Below are 26,022 nucleotides of genomic sequence, written 5' to 3'. Positions count from 1 at the left end.
AGACATAAAGTTATCATTAAATAATGAACCAGTAAAATTCCCAAGGGATTAAAATAATAGAAATAGTTAAAATGATTAAAATGCAGTTCCAGGCTGCTGTCAACATTAGCTAAAAGCTTTTTCACACAAAAGGTTTTGAGATTCTTCCTAAAGGACTGAAAGGTGGGGGTTGCCTTGATCGATACTAGTAAAGTGTTCCAGAGTTTAGGCACCACACTTATAAAGGAGCCATCTCTAGCCACTGAAATGTGTCACTACTGATTATTTGAGCATATTTAATTTCTGTTGCAGAAAAATAAGTCTTTCAATCTTATTTGCAATAGAAGGCCTTGACTCCATTTAGATATCTGATTGTGAGATGCTGTTTTCACAGTTGGAGTTTTATTACAGGCTCTCAGCTATGTTGTTCTCTGAGTCAAAATGCAAACATCTGTTTTTCCCACCTGCAGGAACAAGTATTGCCTTATTAATGATATTAACTGTGTTAATTTAAATGTTTGTTTAAAAAAAAAAAGTAACAAAGGGCATTTTTACAATGCCTTTGAATAAAGAGGTGTTTGTTTGGAAAGATCAGTATTTAAAAAATTGTGCATCTATAACAGCCTTATGACAGGCAAATGTGTGTGAGAAAGCATGCAGATGAAGCAGTTCTGTATGGAGCAATAAGAATGGGAAAAACTCCAGTGCACCATTTGAGTTAAGCTTCGGTGTGTGATTATGAGAAATAGCGGCTGAGATCACAGTCTTCTAAAATACCAGTTTAAATTGCATTCCTTCAGACATTGAAAGCACTGGAATTCTGTTAGTAGTCACACCAGTACATCTAATTCAAAATATAGGATCCATATGTAAATTGGCTGCATTTTTCTTCATGTGATTATATGTGTCAGAGGAGTAGCACTGAGAAACCAGGTTATCAAAGTAGATTTTGCATGTACATGAACTATCATTGTCATATATCATTGTATATTTTCTTTTATTGTATTGTTTAATGCGTTATGATTTGTTGTTTTATATTGTATTGTTCTGGGCATGGCCCCATGTAAGCCGCCCCGAGTCCCCGTTGGGGAGATGGTGACGGGGTATAAATAAAGATGATGATGATGATGATGATTATTATTATTATTGTCATTGCCATCATCTCATTGCTTTCTATACTTCTTCCCATAGCTAAAGTGATCTCAAAGTGATACTCAAGTTCCATCTGTACTGTAGAATTAATGTGACTTGGCATCACTTTGACTGCCAAAGCTCAATACTATGGAATTGTACTTTTACGTGGCATTTATCCTTCTCTGCAGAGGCTGTTGGTGCCTTGCCAAACTACAACTCCCATGATTCAATAGTAATGAGCCATTGCAGCTAAAGTGGTGTCAAAGTGAATTAATTCTAGAATATAGATATACTCCAAGGGACATCTCCATGTAAACATGAAGATATATCAAGGTTTCTGTCCATGATTCCCTATAAACCAGGCCTAGCTTAAATATAAAGATATGGAGCAGCTTGGCTTAAATCTATCATTAAACCTACCATTAGACATAAAAGCCTTCTCTCACCCTCTCTTTTTGGTCATAACCATTAGAACCTGGACAGTACCTTTATTCATTTGTGTTGAGGTACTCATTAATTCCCTCTCGTGCTCACCATTTAAAAACTTCTGCAAACTTATCAATACTGTTTGCCAGAGTATTAAAGGTGTTTTTTTTTCCTCTATTACAAATTTGAAAATGCATATGCAAGAGAGATTATTCAAATCAAGGGAGAAGATAATTTTGCTTAATTCTACAAAATTGCATGTTTTATTTATGTTGTATTTCTTATTTAGTTAAGAATGCAGAGATCCTTTCATGGCAATAAAAATAGCTAAGGCTATATGTTATTCTTGATGCTTATCTCAATGCATAATAATTAATATATACTAATACATTTATTCGTCACTGCCTCTTCTTTTGATCTTTCATAGTATTTTCATATTAGTTTCAACCTTAAACATAGCTCTTATGGAGTCAATCTTATTGATTTACATTTCTGCGAAGGTGAATAGGATTTGCTCTGCTAGATATTGTTGTAGCTATGTAGAACTGCTTATAATAATATGTGAATTATCATTTTGCTAAACATTTTTACCATTATTATTTTTCTTTTATTATGCTCTATTATTTTGAAACCAATAATCAGCTTTTCCTTATTAACATGGCAAGGTTTTCTCTAATTGAAAAGCAGTCATATACAGCAGAGTCTCGCTTATCCAACGTAAACGGGCTGGCAGAATGTTGGATAAGCGAATATGTTGGATAATGAGGAGAGATTAAGGAAAAGCCTATTAAACATCAAATTAGGTTATGATTATACAAATTAAGCACCAAAACATCATGTTATACAACAAATTTGACAGAAAAAGTAGTTCAATACACAGTAATGCTATGTAGTAATTACTGTATTTACGAATTTAGCACCGAAATATCACGATGTATTGAGAACATTGACTTCAAAAATGCATTGGATAATCCAGAACATTGGATAAGCGAGTCTTGGATAAGTGAGACTGTACTGTACTACTTCTGTTAATTTTCCACTATAACATTACAATTCATCATTAGGAAAAGCAGACATAATCTAATATCAGTATATGTGTTAATAGTATTGATATTCTCAGGGATTTATTGTGCAAAACCCATATCAGAATTGTTTCAGCAATTATCCAAAATGATAGGATTACATTCTCCTGAGCTACTTATGTCAAACCATTAACTTGGATTTGAAGGACTAAAATCAAAAGTAATGGTTAAAGTTGTTCCATAAGAAATTGCTTAAGAACTTGTGGGAGAGCTTCTACATTTCTATAATGAGTACTTCTTACAGGATGAACAATTTCTTGCTTAAATAAAAAGATGTATTTAGTAGTGTTGTGCTTTTGTGTGGAATTTTCATCTGGCTAATGAAAAGCATGAAAATTTTTGTGCCATTGGTGGCAATGGGAGGGCTTCTGAGGCTCATTCCCCTCCCCCCCCCCCCCACCTCGGTTTTTGGATAGAAGGATGAAAATCACCACACACAGAGGGCATTTCAATCCATTTTAGCCCACCAGTTTTTAAACCGTTTGGATCTTCCCCATAATACTATTGTTATTAATAATATTATTATTATTAACACACATTTCCATACATCAGATGTAATTCGGAGGCTTTCCTCTCCCAGGCTCAGCTTACTTAGATTCCCAGAGTAGCTAGCTATTGTTCTTAATTTATTATTATTATTATTATTATTATTATTATTATTATTATTATTATATCAATACCCATTGGTACACATCAGTTGTAATGGGAAAGCAGCCCTCTGTCAGTACCTGCTTATTGTTATGGGGCAGAAACAAAAGGAAAACGAAAGTAAGCATGACGACTATGTGACTTTCGTTTTCGTGTTGCCTCTCGTTTCCTACGAAAATGTCATAATTTGTTTTTGTAGACAAACGGTCAAAAAGAAACAATAGCATGAAGGAAACAAAGGAAAATTTTTCACTCACATCTCTAGTATTTAGTTGTAGAGAGAGACTACATGAAACACTAATACAATGAACCATTGTGTGCGGTGAGAAATAATTTTTACTTAGTTCAACAGAGTTTATGTGTTAGTAAGGGTAGGTAGGTTTGCAACCTAAATGCATCACTCCTATTTGGATTATTCTCTTTTAGACATTTCCTATTAAGAAAAGCTGCAATTGGTCATAGTGGCATTTTGGTATATGAGGAGGTTATTTCTTTTAACCCCTTCTCTCCATTCTGCTGTCCTGATGAAAACTGCCTTTTAAAACCTGTAATTTGACACGAGAGAAACTCTGGTGCAATGAGGAGCTACATCCTGGTACATTACCCAGAGGCTTTACTAAAAAGGACAAATATGAAAAAAAACCCTAAAAGCCCAGCTTTTTATTCTGAAACTTACGAAGTTGTTTTTTTTTTAAAGAGCCAACTTGAATGGAAGTAGTTTAGCAAGTTGTTGAATACCTTCAATTCATTTATGGCAACCCTAAGGTGAATTTATCATAGGGTTTTCTTTGCAAGATTTGTTCGGAAGGGGGTAGCCCGTGCCTGCCCCTGAGGCTGAGAGAATGTGACTGAGAGAGTGGGTTTCCATAGCTGAGCAGGAATTTGAACTTTGGTTTCCAGAGTTATAGTCAAGGCTCAAACCACTATACCATGCTAGCTCTTTTTCTATCAGGACCTGGTACAATGGCTGTGCTTCACTTCTATTCCCCAGATGGAATGCTACAGCTGAGTGTCAACTAGGAGCAAGAAAAAAAATCAAAATAGTTGGCTGTCTGCAACTCTAGTGGAATTACTCTGCTTCCTGTCCCTAAAACAGCATTTCTCCCCTTTTAATATAGATATGGGAGTGTAGTTGCACAAATAATGTAGGTGATTTACTCTTAGTAAATGTATAAACCTAATAATCTCCTTTTTATTAAGGTATTATCAAGGGTAGATATATTACTGGCCACAAATAATGTCTAAGGACATTGGCCAAAATATGCACAAATTTGATTCAATTCACATATTAGTTTTCAAAATATCTGCTGTTTTTCTTGTTATTAACTGTGCAGAAAGCTTATCCACATAGTTGACAATTGTTGCATGTAGACTATAAAACCTGCGTGTGACTTCCTTCATGCCTAGAGGGAGGTTGAACAGCTGCTGTTGATGTCTTAACAATTACAAAATATTTTCAGCTTAATGTTACACGGATATTGTGTAAGAGACTTTGCTGAAGATGTTTCGGAAATGTTGAGATTGGACTCCAAGGTGTACTTCTGTTCAGGGATGGCTTTTACTTGGAATTTGCATGCTTGCTTGATTTCATTAGCCTACAGAGTGATAGGAATGTCTGTGTAGAACAGGATGGAACTAAGAGGAGGATGTCCCTTTTGGAGCCATTCTCTCTCTCAAAAAAAAAAAAACACTTACCAAACCCCAGTAGAAGGAACATCTTTGACAAAACAGTTGAATGAGAATTGTACTATTATCACACTGTTCTTTACAACCTCCCTCCACAAAAACATAGAGTTGAACCAGAAAAAAAGGATCTTCAGAGTCATCATCAGCAATCACTTGTGTCTGAGTATGATTGTCTTCCAAATGATGTGTTTTGGTGGTGGTTTTGTAGGTGACTGTAGAGACCTGTTCTTGATCCTCATGTTCTTCCACAGTGAGGACATCAATTTCCAGGTGGAAGACAGTCCCAGTCAGGGTTGGCTTGACATGCCTTCCTCTTGACGCATTTCTTCCTTTCATCCTCCATTCATGTCCCTTCGAAGTCCACAACAGTGTTGGTCGCAACTGACATCCAGTTAGAACATTCAAGGGCCATAGCTTCCCAGTTCTCGGTGTCTATGCCACAGTTTTTTGATTGGCTTTAAGCCCATCTTTAAATCTCTTTTCCTGTCCACCAACATTCTGTTCTCCATTATTCAGTTGGGAGTACAGTAACTGCTTTGCGAGATAGTGATCGGGCATTTGGACAATGTGGCCAGTCCAGTGAAGTTGGTGGTGGAGGAGCATCGCTTCAGTGGTGCTGGTCTTTGCTTCTTCCAGTACACTGACATTTGTCCATCTGTCTTCCCAAGAGATATGCAGGATATTTTGGAGCCAGCACTAATAAAACTGTTCCAGAAGTTGAGTGTGCCATCTGTAGATTGTCCACGCTTTGCAGGCGTATAACAGGGTTGGGAGGACAATAGCTTTATGAACAAGCATCTTGGTCTCCCTACAAATGTCCCGATCCTCAAACACTCTTTGCTTCATTCAGAAAAATGCTGCACTCACAGAGCTCAAATGGTATTGTATTTCAGTGTCAGTGTTGACTTTTGTGGAGAGGTGGCTGCCAAGGTAGCAGAAATGGTCAACATTTTCTAACATTATGCCATTAAGCTATATTTCTGGCACTGAAGAGGGATTAGCTGGTGCCTGCTTAAAGAGCACGCTTGTTTTCTCAATATTCAGTGAGAGGTCAAGTTTTTCATATGCTTCTGCAAAAGTGTTTAGAGTGGCTTGTAGGTCTTCTTCTGAATGAACACATATTACATTATCATCAGCATATTGGAGTTCTATAATAGATGTTGTTGTGGCCTTAGTTTTGGCTTTCAGTCTGCTGAGGTTAAATAGCTTGCCATCTGTGCGATATATGATTTCCACACCGGTAGGAAGCTTCCCATCAACAAGGTGCATAAGCGATGAAGATGGAGGATAAGGATGGGGCAATAACACATCCCTGTTTGACATCTGACTCCACCTTAAATGGGTCACTTTGGGAGCCATGCCCAGCTATCCAAGACTGTTGCCATCATGTCATCATGGAGGAGCCACATGATGTTCACAAATTGTCAGGGCATCCGATTTTTTGGAGTATGATCCAGAGAGTACTGCGAGTCACTGTGTCAAATGCCTTTGCAAGGTCAATGAATGCCATGTACAGAGGTTGGCTTTGTTTTCTGCATTTTTCTTGGAGCTGTAATGCAGTGAAGAACATATCCACTGTTCCTTTGGAGGGGCAGAAGCCATTCTGGAATTCAGGAAGGATGTTTTCTGAAATAGGTAGAAGGTGGTTTGCAAAAATTCTTCTGGGGAGTTCCCCAGTGGAGGATAGATGGGAGATACTTTGATAGTTTCCACATTCTGTTCTTTCCCCCTTTTTGAAAGGGGGTGATGATGGTGGTGTCCTTGAAGTCTGCTGGGATTTTCTTAGTGGCCCACACCTTTTCAACCAACTGGTGGAGTTGTTGTGTCAGCTCAGGTCCACCTTCTTTAAAGATTCCAGCAGGGATCCCATCAGGTCCACTGCCTTCATTGTTTTGTTTGTTTGTTTGTTTGTTTGTTTTTTTTGGCTAATGGCTTTGCCGACTTCCTCCAAATTAGGCAGTGCTGCCAGCTCATCCCTGTTCTCTTGTGTGTAGGATTTGTGAGAGAACCTCTTCGGCCATGTTGGATCTGCGATTAAAGAGGTTGTGGTAGTGCTCTTTCCAATGTAGTGCAATTGATTATTTGATCCTTCAGAAGTTTGGTTCCATTTGATGAGCATAGATGGTATATGGCATTTCTTGGTCCATAGATGACCTTTGTGGCATTAAAGAATCCCCATGCATCATGAACATCGGCAAAGTGTTTAAGTTTTGAGCCTTTTTTGTCCACCAGATGTTCTTGAGTTATCTGGTCCTCCTTTGGACCTTAATTTTGCACTGGCATAGATCGTTTTCTTAGTAGCACAGTTGGTGTCTCTCTGTCATATTTGGAAGGCTTTTCCTTTCTTATCAATTAATTATTGGATCTCGTTATCATTTTCATCAAACCAGTTTCGATGTTTCTTAGTTTGGTATCCAATGGTTTCTTCACAAGCTGTGATGATGGACACAGAGTATATGTGTTCAAACACAAATTCAGTTCTTGACAGTTAAACAGCTAAGTCTACTATTTTAGGCCTTAATTAAAGAACAAAAGATAGACATAATTTCTTTAAATTGGTGCACAAAAGCAGAAAGCTTTTGACAGGTAGTATGTAAAACACATTGTGCCATATGTTTTGCCAGAATGATGTTGATACAGTTGAATGATGTTGAGTGAGATGGTGAAATAAAACTGTAGAATGAGATATTGCACCCCCACCCTTCTCCCCAGGAAGAAAATTGTAAGCAAAAATGAGTTGATCATACTGTAAGCTGCAATAAGCTTCACATATTTCAATAGCAGTATCAGATGTCACAGCCTCCTCCTCTTTTTGTTTTACTTTTTTAAAAAAAAAAAAAAACTTCTGGTCCTGCCACCTCTTTCTTTTGTTCTTTAGATGATCAGGCCACTGACTGCAATCAGTCATTGAATCCTTCTCTCTTTCAGCCTAGCCCATGCCGTTCTTACTGGTAAATACATGATGCATAAGAGAGCCTGAACTAGGGACTTTGGCAATTCTTTTACAGTGCCAGATTGCTAGTGGAAAGAACTATGCTGCATATAGGTGAAAATGTTGTAAATAGCCAGCTCCTGTTGTTAACTAATAACAAAAGGTGTAACTATAAACAAAAATGAATTTAATTGTATTGAAGATCAGCACTCTAACTCCTTCCACTATACTGTGAGAATACTGTGCTGGAGGACCTATGTAAGAGAAAGTATTCAAAACTAAGGCTTGTCTCTCCAGCACAAGGCAGATAAAGTATATATGGCCTAGAGAGAATGTAAAGACAGCCTAGAGATAAGAAAAGAATTGCAGAGACAGAGGGAAGATGGCATAGAGACAGAAAATGTTATAATAGAAACAGGACAGATAGTCAAGAGGAAGAACTAAATTGGACTTTGGGATGATGGTGTGAATGATTAAGTAGTTCAGGGAGTAAGCTGATATAATTGTATATTAATAAACTTCTACTTTTTTACGAATGTCTGACTGTTCCTGTTAAGTTTTAATAGAGTCTGATTACACGTACCCCAATGAGTCCACTGGTCCATATTGCCTTGAGACCCAAATAGACAATTTTAGGGAGGGATATTTAGGGGAACAGAGGCAAGATGAGTAACAGGAGGCCAATGGTTGGAACTGCAGGGCAGCCTAGAGAGGGAATCTGTCACAGGCACATTTGAATCTATAAAGCTCTTCATATTGAGCTACATATAATTTAGTTGAAGGATGAGCTGCTCATAGACTGCTTTCCTGCTATAACCTTCACTGCACTGACAGTCATTTTTGAGGCAACCCATTCTAATAGTACAGATGCTGATTAGGCATTCTTATTAGACATTTTGTTGCCCTTTCTCAGTTAGACACAGTGGCTGGAATTATTCAACCTATTGTGAGTTGTTCCTTGAATCATATTGCTTGCTTATGTCTCTAATATGACATATGGTTGGAGAAATAGCTAATATACATATATACATATAAACACATGAGCATACATGATGGGTAGCAGGCAGATCCAAAATCTCAATGGAAGGTTTAATCACACCTTCATCCCCAAATCTTGTTCAACATTTCAGAATTTTCCACCTTTCCCCAATGAACAAGCACCAGCATAGAAGCACTAGTCTTGGCTGTTGTTGGTGTGGAAGCTTTTTTAGCTTCCTCCCCCATGCATCAAACTTGATGGGGAACAGAAAAGGGATGATCCTAGTTGCTTCATGGGTGGGGACTACTTGGGGTGGGTCACACATGAGTTTAAGGTGGGTTGCACATGAGTCATGCACACCTGCTGTATACAATATCATTGTCCTTTCATAATATTTTTAATAGTTGATCCTTATATTAATGGTGATATGTTTGTTTTAATTACAGGCAAGTAGCTTCCACATGGTGTGTGGCTTTTTATTGTATAAATTATGCCTGTAGCACCCATGTTTGATATGTCCTCATGCTATTGTGGCAACCTATGTTTGCCCCCATCTGTTTGGATGGCATGGCGCCCACTCACAAGTATGTCAGAACCTTGCCATAGGGTATGTGTGGCAGACTACAATGAAATCCAAGGGAGACTGCAAATATTTCAGAGTGGTCTTTCCTCTCTATCAGATTCATTCACTCTGGCTTCTGAAATCACTGCTTCATTTGTGTATAAATGGAAGCAGTGCCATGGGAAATCATTCCTCCCCACTTTGATGGCATTTACTCTCATTTTTTAAAAAAATATATCATTCAGTTTGAAGCATTGCTATTTTTTGCTCTATTATGAATTAGTAATAACAAATTTCACGTGAATTTATTAAATTTCTAACCTATTTTTGGTTTAAGTTATAATCAGGACAACATTTAAAATTAAAATAAGGAAATTATTATTTTTTCACAAAAATGTATTAGTCAGAATTAAAATATAAGCAATGTAATAAAACAATGTGTACTGGCAGGTCTTAGGGCTTGTGTCCCAGGAGTAGGTAGTATAAATACTGCTGCCACTCCAGGAAGATTTAGGCTCCTTCCACACAGCTGAATAAAATATCACATTATCTGCTTTGAACTGGAATATATGTCAGTGTGGACTCAGACAATCCAGTTCAAAGCATATTGTAGGATTTTTGCCTTGATATTCTGGGTAATATGACTGTGTAGAAGGGCCCTTAGTGAGCAGCCCTTACAGCACCAGCACCTGAATACATTTACCTCTGGGAGCACTTTCCCTGCCATGGGAAGTGGAGGAGGAGATGGAGATAGAGATGATGGTGGTAATAGTGTCTCCCCTAGCTTCACCCACATAAGGACCAAAGTGAAGGCAGCAGGGATAGTATGGAGCCCAGCTATTGGTTTTAACGCCTGAAGAAGCAAAGCAGATGTTGGGTAGGAAGGTGAGGACTGGCAAAATCACCCTATACCACTGTAGAGGCAATTTTCTGTGCCTTTCATATTCAAAAATAGTTGCTGGGGTTCACATTGTTCCCACATTCTTCTCAGAAGTATGTAAATGGGATGCTTTTTCTCCCTTCCTCTCTTATTCATGGCAGGAACTGCAGGGATGGTACAGGGCAAGTAGCCTTGAGCCAGAAATGTGATTGGTCTGTAAACTTGATTGGTCAAACTTAGACCACATATTTCAAAGTTTCCATTACTACAGCTATAGCTTACAACAATTTATTGTTCCTGGGGAAATCATTCTTTCTAAACGTTTCAGTTGTGTTCAGGAGGAATAAGGAATACTAATAAGTGTTGCTGATTGTAATTAAGTATGAATTTTGGTTTACAGATGTTATGTTTAATTGTGTGTATATGTTTTAAAAGGGTAAGTATTAGAGTTACTAGTGCGTGGGGGATGGTAGCCAGCTCAGCATTCTGAGGCAGGTTGCCATAGAAACGTAGCTGCTTCTGTAGAAATGTAACTATTTCGAAGCTAGCAAGAAAAGGGCGGAGCTAGCTGGATGAAAAAGGAGGGAATGTTTTGAAGAGAGTTCAGTCTGTGATCTGAGAGTCACAGGGAATAGACTGGTTCCAGGTTTAGGGAAACCAGGGAAGTTCAAATCTCAGTCTGTGATCTGAGAGTCACAGGGAATAGACTGGTTCCAGGTTTAGGGAAACCAGGGAAGTTCAGATCTCAGTCTGTGATCTGAGAGTCATGGGGAATAGACTGGTTCCAGGTTTAGGGAAACCAGGGAAGTTCAAATCTCAGTCTGTGATCGGAGGAATCACAGGGAAAGACTGGTTCTGAGGTGGTTAGAACCAGGGAAGTTCAAATGTCAGTCTGTGCTCTGATGAGGCACAGGGAAGATTTATTCCAGGTTGATGGGATCAAGGAAACTCAATTGTTCATTTTGAGTCGGTTTTAAATAAGTTTGGTGACTTATTTAATGTAGTCTGTGTCCTGGAAAGGCACAGAGAATCTGTGATAGTATATAGTTTGAAGTCACTGGATAGTCCAAGTTTCAGACTTTGGGAACCAATCCCAGCTGGACTTACAGAGATCCATTGAAGTAACAGTTAGAAAGGAGCAGAGGAATAGGTTTTAATTACTTTAAGTAAAAGAAGTGATACTTTAGAGAGTTTGATTAATCTCATTCTAGCATTGTAACTGTTGATAAGAATACCTCTAAGTGAAACATCTTTTGTAACCACCAAGTCTGTGCCTGAATAAACTTGTTATTGTTCTTCCAACATCCAAGCCTCTGTCGCATATATTCTAAACCAAGTTACGCTACCATCTAAAGTGAATAAGAAGAAAGAAAGAAAAAACACAGGAAAAGGTCTCCTCCCTGAGTCTTTGGTGGTTGCATCTTTCCAAATTGGTGGCAGTCAATATTAGTTTTTTACAAATTTGGGACAGCGGGTGGGATAAAAAGATTTCCCCTGCCTGAAGGAACCTTAGACGTTCATAGCCCTTTACACCGATGATGTCAAAAATATTTGAGGCTTCAGTGTTAAAATTCCTTTATAGCTCTGGGAGAGGATATTGACATCAACAGTTTCCCACACCAAGTTCCAGTTTCCTATCCAATCCACCATTCCATCTTGAAATGCACTGCATCTTTGCATTATCTCAGACTAATTTGGAAAGTCACAATCTTTAACATTCCCTTTGAGAGCCAAAAATGATAGCCCTATAGGAGATCCAAGTCTGCCGTTGCCCTGCTCACTGGGAATCCCAGGAACCTTGCCCATTCCAGGTTAGCCTAGGTTTTCCTGAAAAGGCAAAAATGGAGCAAAGGGCGGTACTGAACCAGGTCAAAACTATAGCAGTGGAGGAAGACCGTTTTTTTCCTATTGTAAATCTCCCCATGCCCATGCTGTGATTTGTCCTGTGGAGAAAACGTACAAATAGTATATCCGTTTGCTAAGGATGAAGAGAAGTTTACTATGGTAATGTGATATGACTGCCTTTAAGCTATTAAAACACCTTGGACATTCTGGTCAAAGTTGTGCTGTCACTTCAACCAAAACTCCAGTAGAAGGGAGTTCTGCAGTTTGAATCAAACCACTGAAAAGGTCTAATAATCAAATCTACCAAGTTTTGTGCATGCTGAATACATTAACTTGTTTGTTTTAGTAATGCAGAGTAGGATGTGGTACATTATCTTGTCCTTGTTAGTCTCTAGGAGGAAGGCAAGAGCGTAGGAGAGGTAATATTGTCATAATGTCATGACATTTCTTTTATGTGTGTAAGCTAGTTTTTTCTCCCTCATGAAAAACAATTATACAAAGGCATGATATTCTCCATGACTGGTGTGGAGGTGTGAGTACAAATGGGGATTGGTAGGAGTGGGTAAAGACATCGTGACATTTTTTTCTTAAGTAAGAGAGGCATCATGGGGTTTTTTTTGTTCGTGTGTTATAAAACTGAGCAGTGGTTTTGAAAGGAGATTTCTGAGGTTAACTGTGATGAATCCTGTGCTATATTAGTTGAGATAGGTATATACTGTTAGGACTGACAACATTTCAATTATTTATGCAGTTAAAACATGATATTCAAGAAGCATTCTGTCAATCTTGAGTGCTGAGCAACCAATAAACTAAATTCTGATGTAGTTCTGTCCTTGGCCTTCTAGGCTTTTTAGCTTCACCCTCTAGTTTTTCCCAAGGCAAAATAATCATTCAGGTCCTACTGTTTTGTGGGTAGAATGTTTACCACTGCTTCTAAGGCTTAATATTCCCTGAATTAGGTGTTTACATGACACATGAAACAATCTCATCACTAACATGGTGCACAGATACTTAACTTGATTTTGCCCAGAGCAGCCTTGCCCAGAGAAGGGTGCGTGTAAATAACTGAACCAATTCTGATTCGGAATTGGCCTTGATGTTCAGATAAGACAGGGCTGCCATCCTAGTTTCCCCCGCTCTCTGTGGCACACAGAAAAGGGGACAGAATTAGCTTCTTGCTGTTGTTCAGCACCTTTGCTGGTATCTGCAAAGGCACCCACATGGCTTGAGGAAGCGGGATCACTCCATTCCTTTCCCATCCCATTCTCTGAATCATATGGGTGTTTTTTCTTACTATAGGCAAAGATATCAAGTGATGTTCAGGAGCTCTCTGGAGCTCTGAGGTCACTGCTACAGTGACAAAAACTGATAAAGGTAAAGGTGACTGTCCAGCAGGGTTAAACCAGGTTCGGTTTAACTAGACAGTGAAAACTCTGCTTCCACCCCAACTTGGTTAGAAAACAAAGTGGTGTAAACTGCCAGATCAAAAAGTTGATTTGACAGCAATTAACGACAGTAATAAGTGATTTCATCAGTTTTGTCTAGAAAATATATAGCTATTGGTAAGTAGTATTATATGTGACTATATTGAATATGGTTTCACACTGATGTGGCATTAGGGGTTGTGCAATAGTGATTAGAATGTGAATGATGGGTATTTTGTTTTTATAATTCTACATATATAATATGTATTGAGAATGGCATTTAATTTTGTGTACGATATACCATGACAATAAAGCTATTCTATTCTATTCTATTAAGAAGGGGAAATGAAGTAGTGTGTACTTAGCATAGTCTTTGATATACATATGGAAAGAACAGTGTAAATCCTCTTTGGGCATAACCCTCATAAGACGGCCAGAGGGAAATCAAAGACACTTTTAAACTGATTTACCTCACAGTGTGGGTCAAAGAACCTAAATGGCTAGCTGTTGACCTCCTTGTACAATGGGAAGGATATTTTTGTATTATTTTAAATTTCATAAATTTAGGATGGTGATTCTGCCTTTGAGATTGTACATGGGAGGGGACTGCCTCTGAATTTTTCTTTTAAATACATTTGATGTAAGTATTTTAACTGGAAATACATTTCACCAGAACCTCATTACTCTAATAGTGACTGCATTCATTAACATTAAATCAAATTCCACACCCATCCTGATGTAATTATTAAGAACAGGAACATGAACTGAAAATGTCAATTAAAGACATCACGTAGACTATCAAATATGTAAAACAATAGCTGTTTCTGAGTGGGCTGTAAACCCGTATTTATTTTTAGAAACAATTTGTCCCAAATACTAATTAAATTGAGGGTGGATTATCAATTAGCAGGAACAGTTCTCAAATGATGGGGTATATTGTGGATCTATGACTTTGCTATGATTAGTTATACTATTAATAGCAAGTTGTGAATGTTAGGATTTTCCCTCTCTTCTCATTCTGTGAAACTGTAGACTGGTGAACCAGTTGATAATGAATATCAGCTAATTTGCATGTTAACAGTTTGTGCTAACAAACTGTGATGTCAAGATGTTGAATACATTGTTATAAATAATGTATTGTTAAAAGGAACTGTCAACTGTACTGCAAGCCCAGTTTTATGACCAAACTACTAAATTTTATGTATTTATTGTATCAGAAGAGAACTAAGGGTACAGTTGTAATGTATTTAAAAACACAAACAAAGTTAAAAACTTGGCATTATACTAAACGTCCTTTGACCAGCAGCTGGCCACTTAGAGTGCCCCTGGTATTGTGCATTGTGCTCAGACTTCATTGTAATAGGTGCCTGTGGTTTGCTCTTCTCCACACTCGCATGTTGTGGACTGCCACTTTGTGGACTTGCAGCATGCAACCAAACTACTAAATAAATAAAATGGTAACAAGAGGTCAAGATCATCAGTTTTGTCTTTTTCCCCATCAACAACTATTCTATACTCTAACGATGTAACCATTCTGTCTCAAGCATCCATCTATTTAGTGCTTGATGAGTATTAACATCCAACACATAGCAATAAAACAGATTAAATGTAAACTATTCTTTGGGAAGGATAAGACTGAGAGTTTGAAGCTACAGGTCATGGTGCTTACACACACACACACACACACACACACATACACACACACATATACATACATGCGCACACGCACAGACTGCACACAGTGCATAGTGGAAGACTCGGAAGAGACCTTGATGAACTTTGAGGGTATCATCACTGAGGGAAGACGCTTTGAGACCTTCATTCATGCTCTTCCTGCCAGACTTTATACCTATCTTCACAACTATTTATTCAGTCTCACAAAACCTAAAGAGTACAAAGGGTATTTAAAGACTGTTTTTATACAGCCCTTTTGAATGAGCACAACCTACCGTACTCTCTGGATCAGATTTTGCCCGCCTTCATAAAAAGTCATATACAGTAAGTAACTCCTTGCCAGAGATGCATCTGGAGCTCTCCATGGTGCTGATTGTTGTGCATTTAAAGTCTGTGGTTAGCTATTATATGACTTGGTTTGTCAAACTCTGCCAGACATCTATCCTACCCTAAAATCACCAGATCTTATCTGATCTTGGAAGCCTTGGGTGCTTGGAAGGGAATGCCAGGACTGTAGGCTACTTAAGAAGAAGGAAACCACTTCTGAGTACTCCTTCTCAAAGGAAGCCCTATGAAATTTGTGCGAGCACCATAGTCAACAGAGAACTTGAAGGCATGCAGGCAGACATGAGCATACACACACATTGTGCCTATATTTTATGGTTGTGTCCATTAATGAGATTGTCCAGAAATAAGTCTCAATTTTTGTCAAGATAGGATGATTCATTAGATTTGGTATTTTGTGCCTCCAATATTTCCACTGTGACAGTGCTGTTTGTATTATTTGAGTGGGCTCTCAGAATTCCTTTAAAAAAAAAAACAACTAATGTTTGTCCTCAGCATTTGCGATTTCTGTACAAATATGAAATGTGGATAGAGAGTAGAACACCTTAAAATAGAAGGATAATTAAAAAGTATATAATGACTGTACTCCATATTTAAACATGGTAAGTCTTAGTTACAACCTAGATACAGCCCCCATTTTTTAAGATAAAGCCTTTAACAAGGATAGATATTGCGTAAAAAGCCAGAGACATTCTGTTTCATGGCCTAGTAAAGATATATAAAATACAAAAGTGAGACTGGAGTATGTTTAGTAACATAGAGTAGGTACTAATTATATTGGTGAGCTGGCACCAATGCCTTTTAAATGAACAACAGTTTGACTTTCCAATTGTTCATTTGTATTTGAGGGACATTTTGTGTCGTATACACTGACACTAGAAATATACACATCTTCTCTTCTTTGAAATTATTAGGCTTTTTCACTGACACGAATAGGTTCCCTCATACACAGACAAGGGTGGGTTAAGGTGGCTGAGGCCCTGGAGTAGTTCCCAAAATAGAATCTCCTTTGTGCATGTCAGTGAGCTATTCTAGGATTGTGTCACAGAAATTAAATAGTACAATAGAAAGCAACATTAAAAAATCTTCATGTGTGATCCTGTTTACAGTCTTGCAACTTGAATGGGAATGAATTATTTTTACTCTATTATTCAAATAATGCACAAAATGTTCATGATAAAAGAAGCATCTGGAGATTCTGGAAGTGACTAGAAAATAAGAGCAAACAACCAATGTCTTTTTCTTTTCAGTTTTGGACCCTTAGCTGGGAAGACCCCCTGGATTAATTGCACCAATTGGAAAATTGTTACTATAACCCTTCACATAAATGCACCTGTACAAACCCCTATAACTGGGGTAAATCATCTGAGAAATGCTGTAAGGATTTAGCCCAATACCGCTTGTTTTATTTTATTTCATTAGTTTTTAAATAACAGCAAAGTCTCTGTATGTCTGTGTACAGTGCAGAGTCTCTCTGGACTGAAATTCAATACATCTTCAACCATTCAGTTACCACCCATCCCACTCCCACTGGGTGCTGCATTATTATACTTTGGTTATGCTTTCAGATAAGCCTAACACTAACACTATTTTATTAAAATGCAAAACAGCTGGCAATAATTCTATATAAACCTCACTTCTTTTGTTATGAAAAAAAGATGTGGGTTCTTTGCAATAGGCTGTTTTTGTAATGTGGAAGACGTTGGTTTTATATTTTGCATATATTTTCAGAAAGCCTTAATATGGGTTTTAGTGAGTGACCCTGAGATATTAAATTTGCTGACAGATAATTCCTTATATTTCTTGTGTCCTTCCTTTTAAACAGTATATGGGGAATTCATATTGTTCCCACTCTCTATCTTACTTGTATTTTACAATATTTCTTCTTGGTTCATGGTCCATTGGCTTTCTCTCTTCCTGATTTTTCTGTGACTGTTTCTCTTCAAATGCTTTGCTCTCTGCATCTTCTGACACTGATTATGCTGTCTGTGTTTGCTTCTTCTTTACTCTTTGTCACTTCTGAGTAGCAATGAAGTGTGAGTTGCAAATCTGAAAACACCAGGGAGTGCTAGGATATTTTTTTCTCTGTCTCTCTGTCTCTCTCCGTCTCTCTCCGTCTCTCTCTCTCTCTCTCTCTCTCTCTCTCTCTCTCTCTCTCTCTCTCTCTCTCTCTCTCTCCCCTCCCCCCATGTCCCAATGACAGTTTTATTCACTCTAAAATATTGCAGATAATAAGTTAAACTTGGTATTTCTTTGGCAAGACTTTATAGTGGCTGAAAATAGTTAACATTGGAATACAATCATTTCAGGCTTTCGTATCTTTCCAGTTTGTTTGCTAAAAGGCAATGTTTTGGCTGCACATATATAGGAAAATGTAGAGTGTCTTTAACAGGTTGCTGGAGGGTTTTTTCTGGAGCTGAACTAAAACATGTTCATAGCAGAAAATTGAAATTATGATCATAGTTGAAGAGTCTGTGAACCATATAAAAGGAAATGGCATTTAATATTTACTCTTTGCTAAGGGAAAATAATAGCATTATTTGTAAAGATATTATTTATGTTACACAGGAACTGTCTTACAAAATCAAACCAAGAGTCCATCTACTGGTATATCCTTTTTTAATACTGATCTCTTGGGTTTTGTCCCTATGAGATCATCTTCAGAGTTACACTGTTTTACAACATGGAGAATCCCTTTTGTTGTTACACTCATGGAAGAAACTACCCCTCAGAAGGAAAATTCACTCCTGAAAGAGTTATCATGGGGAAAGGAGTCTCCACTGAAGCTTTAGCTCCAATAGAAAGTGAGGTGAAATCTTCTGAACAGGCACATAGACAGCAAAACAAAGACCACAGGGGAGTTAACCCTTTCTTATATTATCCAAAGCTTGCTTGCTTTCTTGCTTATTTATTTATTTAGCTGGAGTTACACTTTAAAATGTACCTGTTCTGACTTACAAGCAAATTCAACTTAAGAACAAACCTATGTAAACGATCTTGTTCATAACTTGGAGACTGCCTATACATTGTTGGAGAAACATGACCAGGGTTAGTCTTACTATTAAAGAGAGTAAGGCAACCTTAAACCTTAAACAACCAGGGTGTGGGGACTTTGACATCATGAAAAGGCAGCAAACTGTTACTGATTTCTGCATTTATTTATAATAATCTGGTTCTAGATTAAGTTAAGCTTCATTTGCTTCAGTGGGATGACTGCAAGTAGAAATAGGTCTAAGTAAAGGCACCAGATTGCACCTGATCTTGGAAACCAAGCAAGGTCAGCCCTGGTTTGTATTTGGATGGGATACTGCCATTGAATACCAGGTGCTGTAGATAAAGGAACTGGCAAAGCTACCCTTGAATACTCCTTGCCTAAGAAAACCCTGTAAAATTTGCTAAGTCAACAAGCAACTTGAAGGTACATACACAAACACGCTACAAGTAGATTTCAGTTTGGAGCCATCCTATTATGTCTGAATCTTTAGGTACTATGGTTGGCGTTGGGTACTATGAACTTTGACTGAGGATGAGGTTCTATTTCTTCCTTTGTTTCAGGAAGCATAATGTTTTGGGCTGGTTTTAAATGTAACAACAGCTTCACTGCAATAGCTTAGTTAGGAGAAATATGATGGAGAGTGTGTGAAATTGGCCATGAGAAATGTTCAAGCTTCAATGCTCCCTATTTCATTTTTGAGTGAGAGCCAAATATCAGAAATCTCTAAATCTGACCCTCACAGGTTGCTTTTATCACTGCACAGTATTTAATAACAGAAATAGCACTGGTCTTATAATGTGCATATACTCATTAACGAAGATAGCTGTTTGCACAAAGTCTATTGCCTTTAAGTCATATGCTTCTCACTAATCCAGCAAAGTTGTGACAAGAGACATAACACAATAAATTGTTCTTTCTAAGCTTCACTCTTTAAAGCATGAAAGGACCCTATATATGCCCTTGTTCTGCTTTTGATTATGGATGGTGAAGTTGGTCAGTTATTGCAAAATATGTGTAAAGCCACTAAAGACTCACTTTTGTCCAAGGGTGTTGCTTTTCCTTGTTTTCATGTTTCAGTATTTCATCTCCTTAAGAAGATGTTATAGCACGAAAAGCATTCAGGAGAAATTTGAAAATAGCATTAGTATCAATTATACATGTGTTCTGTTTACAGAGTAGTAGAAAAGTACCAAATAAACCTATAGGCTTTTAGTGCAACATATATAAATGCTAAGGTAGTCAAAGTGAATCCCACTATTGTGCTACAACTGTACCACAGGTATCATTCACAACATTTATGTTGCTCATAGTACAATGGTTTATTGACTCCAAACCTACCCATCAGAAAAAGAAGTGTGTGTGTGTATTTTTATTTTATTTTTTCACAAAATGACTGGCTGCACTTGGGGATGCACTTGCTTGCACAGTCTCTGAGAAGGGACAGGCATGGTACCTCAATATGATTCTGGCAATATTATTTACAATGTCTCTTGAAAACATTAATGTTCTTGTATTGAGAACACACATGCATGCACCAGTTTCTCATAATATTGAGAGGAATCATGCAATAATTTTGTAGCAACATGATCTAAAAATAAATCAGAGGAAGAAGAAGACAAATCAACTATTTTTATTGCAATTGCATTTTTCAATGTAATACAATCTATAGAAATAGTTCGTTGTTGTTGACAATTCTGACCCTAAAGCAAACCGATCACACAGAGTTCTTAGCAGAATGTGTTCAGGGATGAGAGGTGGCCTTGTCTTCTTCTGAAGTTGAGAGAGTGTGACTTACTTAGGGTCATCCAGTGGGTTTCCATGGTTGAAATAGGATTTCAAACTCTGTTCTTCCAGTGTCCCAGTTCAATACTCAAACCAGTACATCAGCTGCCTCTCAAATAAGAAATTAATATAATGGCATAGAAATACTGTATGATGGCAGTACACAGGATTTTGTACTGGACACAAATAGATTTATTTTGGGCCCGTAGACCACCTAGTGGGAAAGTAGGGCTTTTGGCGCTAAAGAAACAGAAAAAAGCTGGTTCCGTGATTAGGAGAGGTAAAATCATATAATTTCCAAGACTCCTAATCCCTGTTTTGATGAACAGCCTACTCTATCTGAGAGGTATGGCTGCAGGATCAAGCCATGAAAAGCATAAAGCCCAGTCAGCCTGGAAGATCTGTGTCTTCTTCTTATAATGGTATACCTCTATTGATAATAATAATAAAATTTATTTGTATCCTGCCCCTTCTCCTAAAAGGGTTTCGGAGCAGCTTACAACAAAAATACAATATACATAATAATAATAGCAACCAAAACAACACAGACCAACAAATCATAATACAAAAACAAAAGCAGTGTTTTGAGTATTACCAAAGTCAAGTAAAATGTATTCCTGTCTGAATGGCACACAAAGTTTAAGCTCTTTCAACACCATACAGTTATAGCCATTCAACATCAATTTAACAGTCATTGTTGCATCCTTCAGAATCTTGGGATTTCCAGTTGAATTAGTTCTAGAGCTCTCTGGCAAACAATTCTAAATTTCAGAGGAATCTACAAATGCCCAGATTTCTTAGAATGAAGCCATGGCAGTTAAGGTGGTATCAAACGCTTACGTATAATTCTATACTGCGAAAGAGATAAAGGATTCCTAATGGAAATTGCTGAATGCATTTTGACCCTTGCCTGTCACAAAGTACATAAACTGCACTTGCTCGATTTCAGTAGTATAATATGAAATACATAGTATGATGTATTTTATCTATAAATAACACCTAGTTTTTATTTTAAAGTCCCCTTTCTTTCAAATACAAATGCAAACAATTCTTAAAACAATTGGCTGGACAGTTTGATTACTGCTACATGTTTTTTCTTCTTTTGATGTAAATATTAGTTTTCTTACTCTTCCAAAACATGATTCAGACAGATGAGAAGGAAGGAGACTTTTTCTAGATCTAATTTTATTCTGGTAAAACAAGTCATTTTAAAAGAATGAGCACCACCTGCTGGAGAAAATGTATTTTCTATACTTGGAGTGTTAAGATTTTTGGATTTAACGTGTGTCAAGCCTACCTTAGTGAATGAAAGGGACCAAGTTAATTCAACAGGCAAAGCTGTAAAGTGGCAAGTATGCTTCATTTGATTGGATACATATGGTGTGGAAAATATAAATATGCAAAATGAATTTCTCATTATAACTGTCAGAAGGGCAATCAGATATCAGCTTCCTCTGGCACACATTGCAGGATGCTGCTGGGAAGAAGGAGGTATGACATAATTCCTCTGGATGATTGCATTCTCTTTCTCCAACTGTGGGAGATATGGCCAGGAGGGATATTAGTCCACCAATTCACTACACTTTGGATTTTTTTCTGGCAAGCACAGCCCCCCCCCCCCCCCATCATTCATATGAACGCAGAATGTTAGAAATGAAAGGAACCACAAGGGCCATCTAGTCCTACCTTATTTATTTATTTACTTACAGTATTTATATTCTGCCCTTCTCACCTCGAAAGGGACTCAGGGCAGATCACAATGCACATATACAGGGCAAACATTCGGTGCCATTAGACACACAACATATATAGACAAACACATATAGACAGACACAGAGACAATTTAACATTTTAGCTTCTGGCTTCATTAGGGTATGCTCGATTCCAGACACAGGGGGAGCTACCACTTCACCATCCACTTGACACCGATTCCTTGATGGAATACTTCCTCATACTTCTGCAGGCCGCTGGAGATTTTTTTAATGGCATCATAAATTAGCCTCCCTGCATTAAAAATACCTAAATTCCTACTTGACATATGCAACTGTCTTTCGGCTGCATAGGTCAACAGCAAACTGGACTATTAATGGTCAGGAGCTTATCCTGACCCGGGCTGGCTTCAAACTCATGACCTCTTGGTCAGTAGTGATTTATTGCAGCTCGCTACTAACCAGCTGTGCCACAGCCCGGTCCTACCATGCAACTTTCTACCATGCAAGAATACACAACCCTTCAAAGATTCCTATCCAACTTCCTTTAAAAGATTTCTAAAGACAGGGGAGTCCACTGTCCTATGAAGCAATCTATTCTACTGTTGAAGGATTCTTGACAGTAAAAAGCTTCTTCCTAATACTTAAGTGGAATCTCTTTTCTTGTAATTTGAATCCATTGGTTCATGTGTCAATGAACAAACTTCTTTCATCTTCTACATGACATCTTTTCAGATATTTAGAGATGACTATCATGTCAACTCTCAGTCATTCCTCATGAGGCTTGGTTTGTAGAACTTTCATCAACTTGGTTGTCTTTCTCTGGATATGTTCCAGGTGGTCAGTATCTTCCTTGAACTGTGGTGCTTCTGCAGGTCACAAAATGAAACTTGAATTTATACCTTCTCTGTTTATGTGGATCAATATTTTTACATTCTCCATAATGAGCTAGATGGGGTTACATTTTGGTATTGTGAATTGGGTTACATTTTGGTATTGTTTCTCTATTTGTTTTGCTAGTTGTCAGGGTAATGTCACATATAACTAAATAGTTCTATAATCTGTATTTGATGATTTTCTTATTCATTCAGCAACATTTGGTTTATTTCACAGATTTCTGTTACAGCTTAACACCTGTAAGCACTTATTTGGTAATTCATTTTTTTTAAATTCTTCAACTGAAACCTATAGGCAGTATTTGATTTTACTCCCCCGCAATAGACTTGTGGAGCCAAACAAATGAATGAAAGGAGGGGGTCTGGCTATATGATGCGTGGTTTAGTCTAGGAGAACAATGGTGTAAAATCATTTCTCATCTGAGTCAGGGCCTTCCCTGTGGGTTTCACAAAGCTTGAGATAGAGAGAGTTCGCAATGCAGTTCCCAGTGGGGTTTTCAGTGCAGTTTTTTCCCCTTTAAATCAGCGTGGCTCAAATTAAATCCATTTGTTGTGTCTTATCTCTATTTCCTCCCTAGTTGAAATATGTGTTTTGTAACTGCTGGTTAGGACTTGTCTTATACATCAGAAGTGTAAGTACGTAAGATAGAGATAGTAGATATCTGGAGATTTACAGTAAAATAGAAAGGATTTCTGACTCCTAGCTGTCCAACAGTTGGCATCAAAATAACAATTCATATGTCCTTTCACCCTAAATTATACTGTTGAGATATTAAACTCTTAGAGTATTCATGAATGTGTTTTTGTGCATGGCAGAACTGTGAGACCCTTCAGTTTAAAATGACAGTGGTATTTGATGCAGCTAAGCTTTTGACCTTCTTTCAGACAAACCAAATTCCTGATTCAGAATATTTAATTCTAAAAGTATGGCTTTTGCCAGTTAAAGGTTCCAGAGAGGAAGGGAACAAAGTAGATCTCATAAGTCAAGAGCAGTGGTTCTCAACCTGTGGGTCCCCAGGTGTTTTGGCCTACAACTCCCAGAAATCTCAGCCAGTTTACCAGCTGTTAGAATTTTTGGGAGTTGAAGGCCAAGACATCTGGGCACCCACAGGTTGAGAAACACTGGTCTAGAGTCTGCCCATTCCTGTTGTACATAATTTAATTTATCCATTTTGGTTATGGGCATTTGATGCTTACCAATATATATATGAAATGACTTTGCTTCTAAGAGGACTGTATTTGATGTAGATGGTATCAAGGGAAGGATACTGTTCTTGCTTCCATCTTTCCATCTGCATGTAGAAAGTACATGGTATATGCAGCATAACGGTAACAGAAATGGCTGTAACCTTGTCTCATAAACTTAGAACTGGAACTAACATTTGTAGAGGGGAGTGTCTCTGTCTGGATTTGGTTGTCATATTGCAGCAACTGGCATCAGCTCCTAAGCATAATCTAGAAAAAATCTGGAGAACAAAATTGCCTTTAAGTAAGGTTTATTTAGTCAAACATTCTTTTTTCATCCTTGGCATATTTTTGCTTTGTTTTACTTTAACTGTAAGACTCACCTTCTTTTTGGAAAGTTAGACTACCTTATTACCAATGTTTTACTTTTTAATGACCATCCTACAGATGTTCTAGAATACCTAACCCATCAAAATTTCTTGTCAAACAAAGGACAAGGGCCTATCCTAAATAGTCACGATTTATATGTTCTGAGTAAAATCTGGCAGCAGTAGTTTCATCCCACTGAGTGTGCAGAAATTACTTTGAATAAATCTTACAGTTTCAGGGCTGGGCTATACTTATTCTATGTAATTACTTCTTTGTGAGTAAGCTCCTTTACCCACTGTTTCTCCTTGTTGCTATGGAAAACAAAAGGTTTCTATTTTAGTTTTATTAATGACAGGTGCTCTTTTTTAAAAAAAAAAATTCAGCAAGCTAGAGACATAGAATCACAAAAAATGAGAAATTGACTCATTATCCTTATTTCCGATTCTTTATTTGAACAGTCTGAATGCATATTCTATTGTACCCTTTGGGGATTATTTTTACATTGTATGCATCCTTTCTAACTGGTTATGGTGTGGCTGTGAAACCTATATATATATATATATATATATATATATACACACACACACACACACACACACACACACACACATACACAAAACATATTGCTTAATACTGTGTATAAACATGGTTGCATAGCTTTCAGAATCAGCCTGGACTCTATACAATATATAATGGGATTTCTACTATTGGCTAACAATCTGTATTGAAAAAATATTATATGTCTTTTCTGGTCTTATATTTTCATAAGTTTGTGAAAATTCAGTTTTAGAGATCTGTATAATCTAGGTCTAGGAAAAGCTTTAAACAAGGAAGCAAAATTTGAATTTATAATATATAATTCTTGTAGTCATTACTTTAAAAACTATATTAACTGTTTTAAGACTTAAATGTCATTGAACATAATCAAAGTATGTTTATGATGTTAATAAGCTTAGGCAACTTTATGCATGTCTTTGTTTGCAGATAATTACGGAGTAACTTTTTATATTAAGAGATTCATAACTAGGAAATGTCTCTAGATGTTACATGGTCTCTGCCATGAAATAGCTCATTTGAAGCTGAACAGTATGTTTTTTGGAACTGCTACTGCATTCTTCATAGTTGTATTAAATTTATGAAGTACTCTCCATGCACCAAATGAGTGATGAAAGTAATTACTACAGTTTTGTTCCTTCCTTTGAGATACCAGCAAGGCAACAGTGTTTTGGAAGGGGCTTGGTTCACCTACAGCTTTTTTTAACCTGCTGCACCTGTTCTCACTGAAACATTGTTCACTGTAGACAACGCAAGCACGAAATACTCTTTTGTCATTCACTCCATGTGAAAGATGAAAACTTGGAACTGGATCTTGACCATTCTTTTGTGGTCCTCCATTCGTCTTGTTTTTCCTGGATTGATTCCCATCGATAGATTCCACAGGTACTTGATCTCTGGATTGCTAATTGCTCAGGTGGCTCCTTTCTCCTCAA

The 26,022-nt window shown here is 37.5% G+C and overlaps 1 protein-coding gene and 1 long non-coding RNA gene across 7 annotated transcripts in view; one reads left to right on the top strand and one right to left on the bottom strand.

Annotated features, from left to right (window-relative positions):
- ppfia2 (PTPRF interacting protein alpha 2) overlaps nt 1–26,022 on the top strand; it is a 341,653-nt gene that overhangs the window by 96,429 nt on the left and 219,202 nt on the right. The gene's annotated exons all lie outside the window — the stretch shown is intronic.
- On the bottom strand, nt 17,854–21,089 carry LOC134299548 (uncharacterized). The gene is made up of 3 exons (XR_010006766.1): nt 20,969–21,089; nt 19,627–19,679; nt 17,854–18,068 (listed from the first exon to the last, which is right to left on the bottom strand). It is a non-coding gene; the product is annotated as an uncharacterized LOC134299548 (long non-coding RNA).

The sequence above is a fragment of the Anolis carolinensis genome, chromosome 5, assembly GCF_035594765.1.
Source record: "Anolis carolinensis isolate JA03-04 chromosome 5, rAnoCar3.1.pri, whole genome shotgun sequence".
Classification (NCBI taxonomy): domain Eukaryota; kingdom Metazoa; phylum Chordata; class Lepidosauria; order Squamata; family Dactyloidae; genus Anolis; species Anolis carolinensis.
This window is presented reverse-complemented; position numbering and strand designations above follow the sequence as displayed.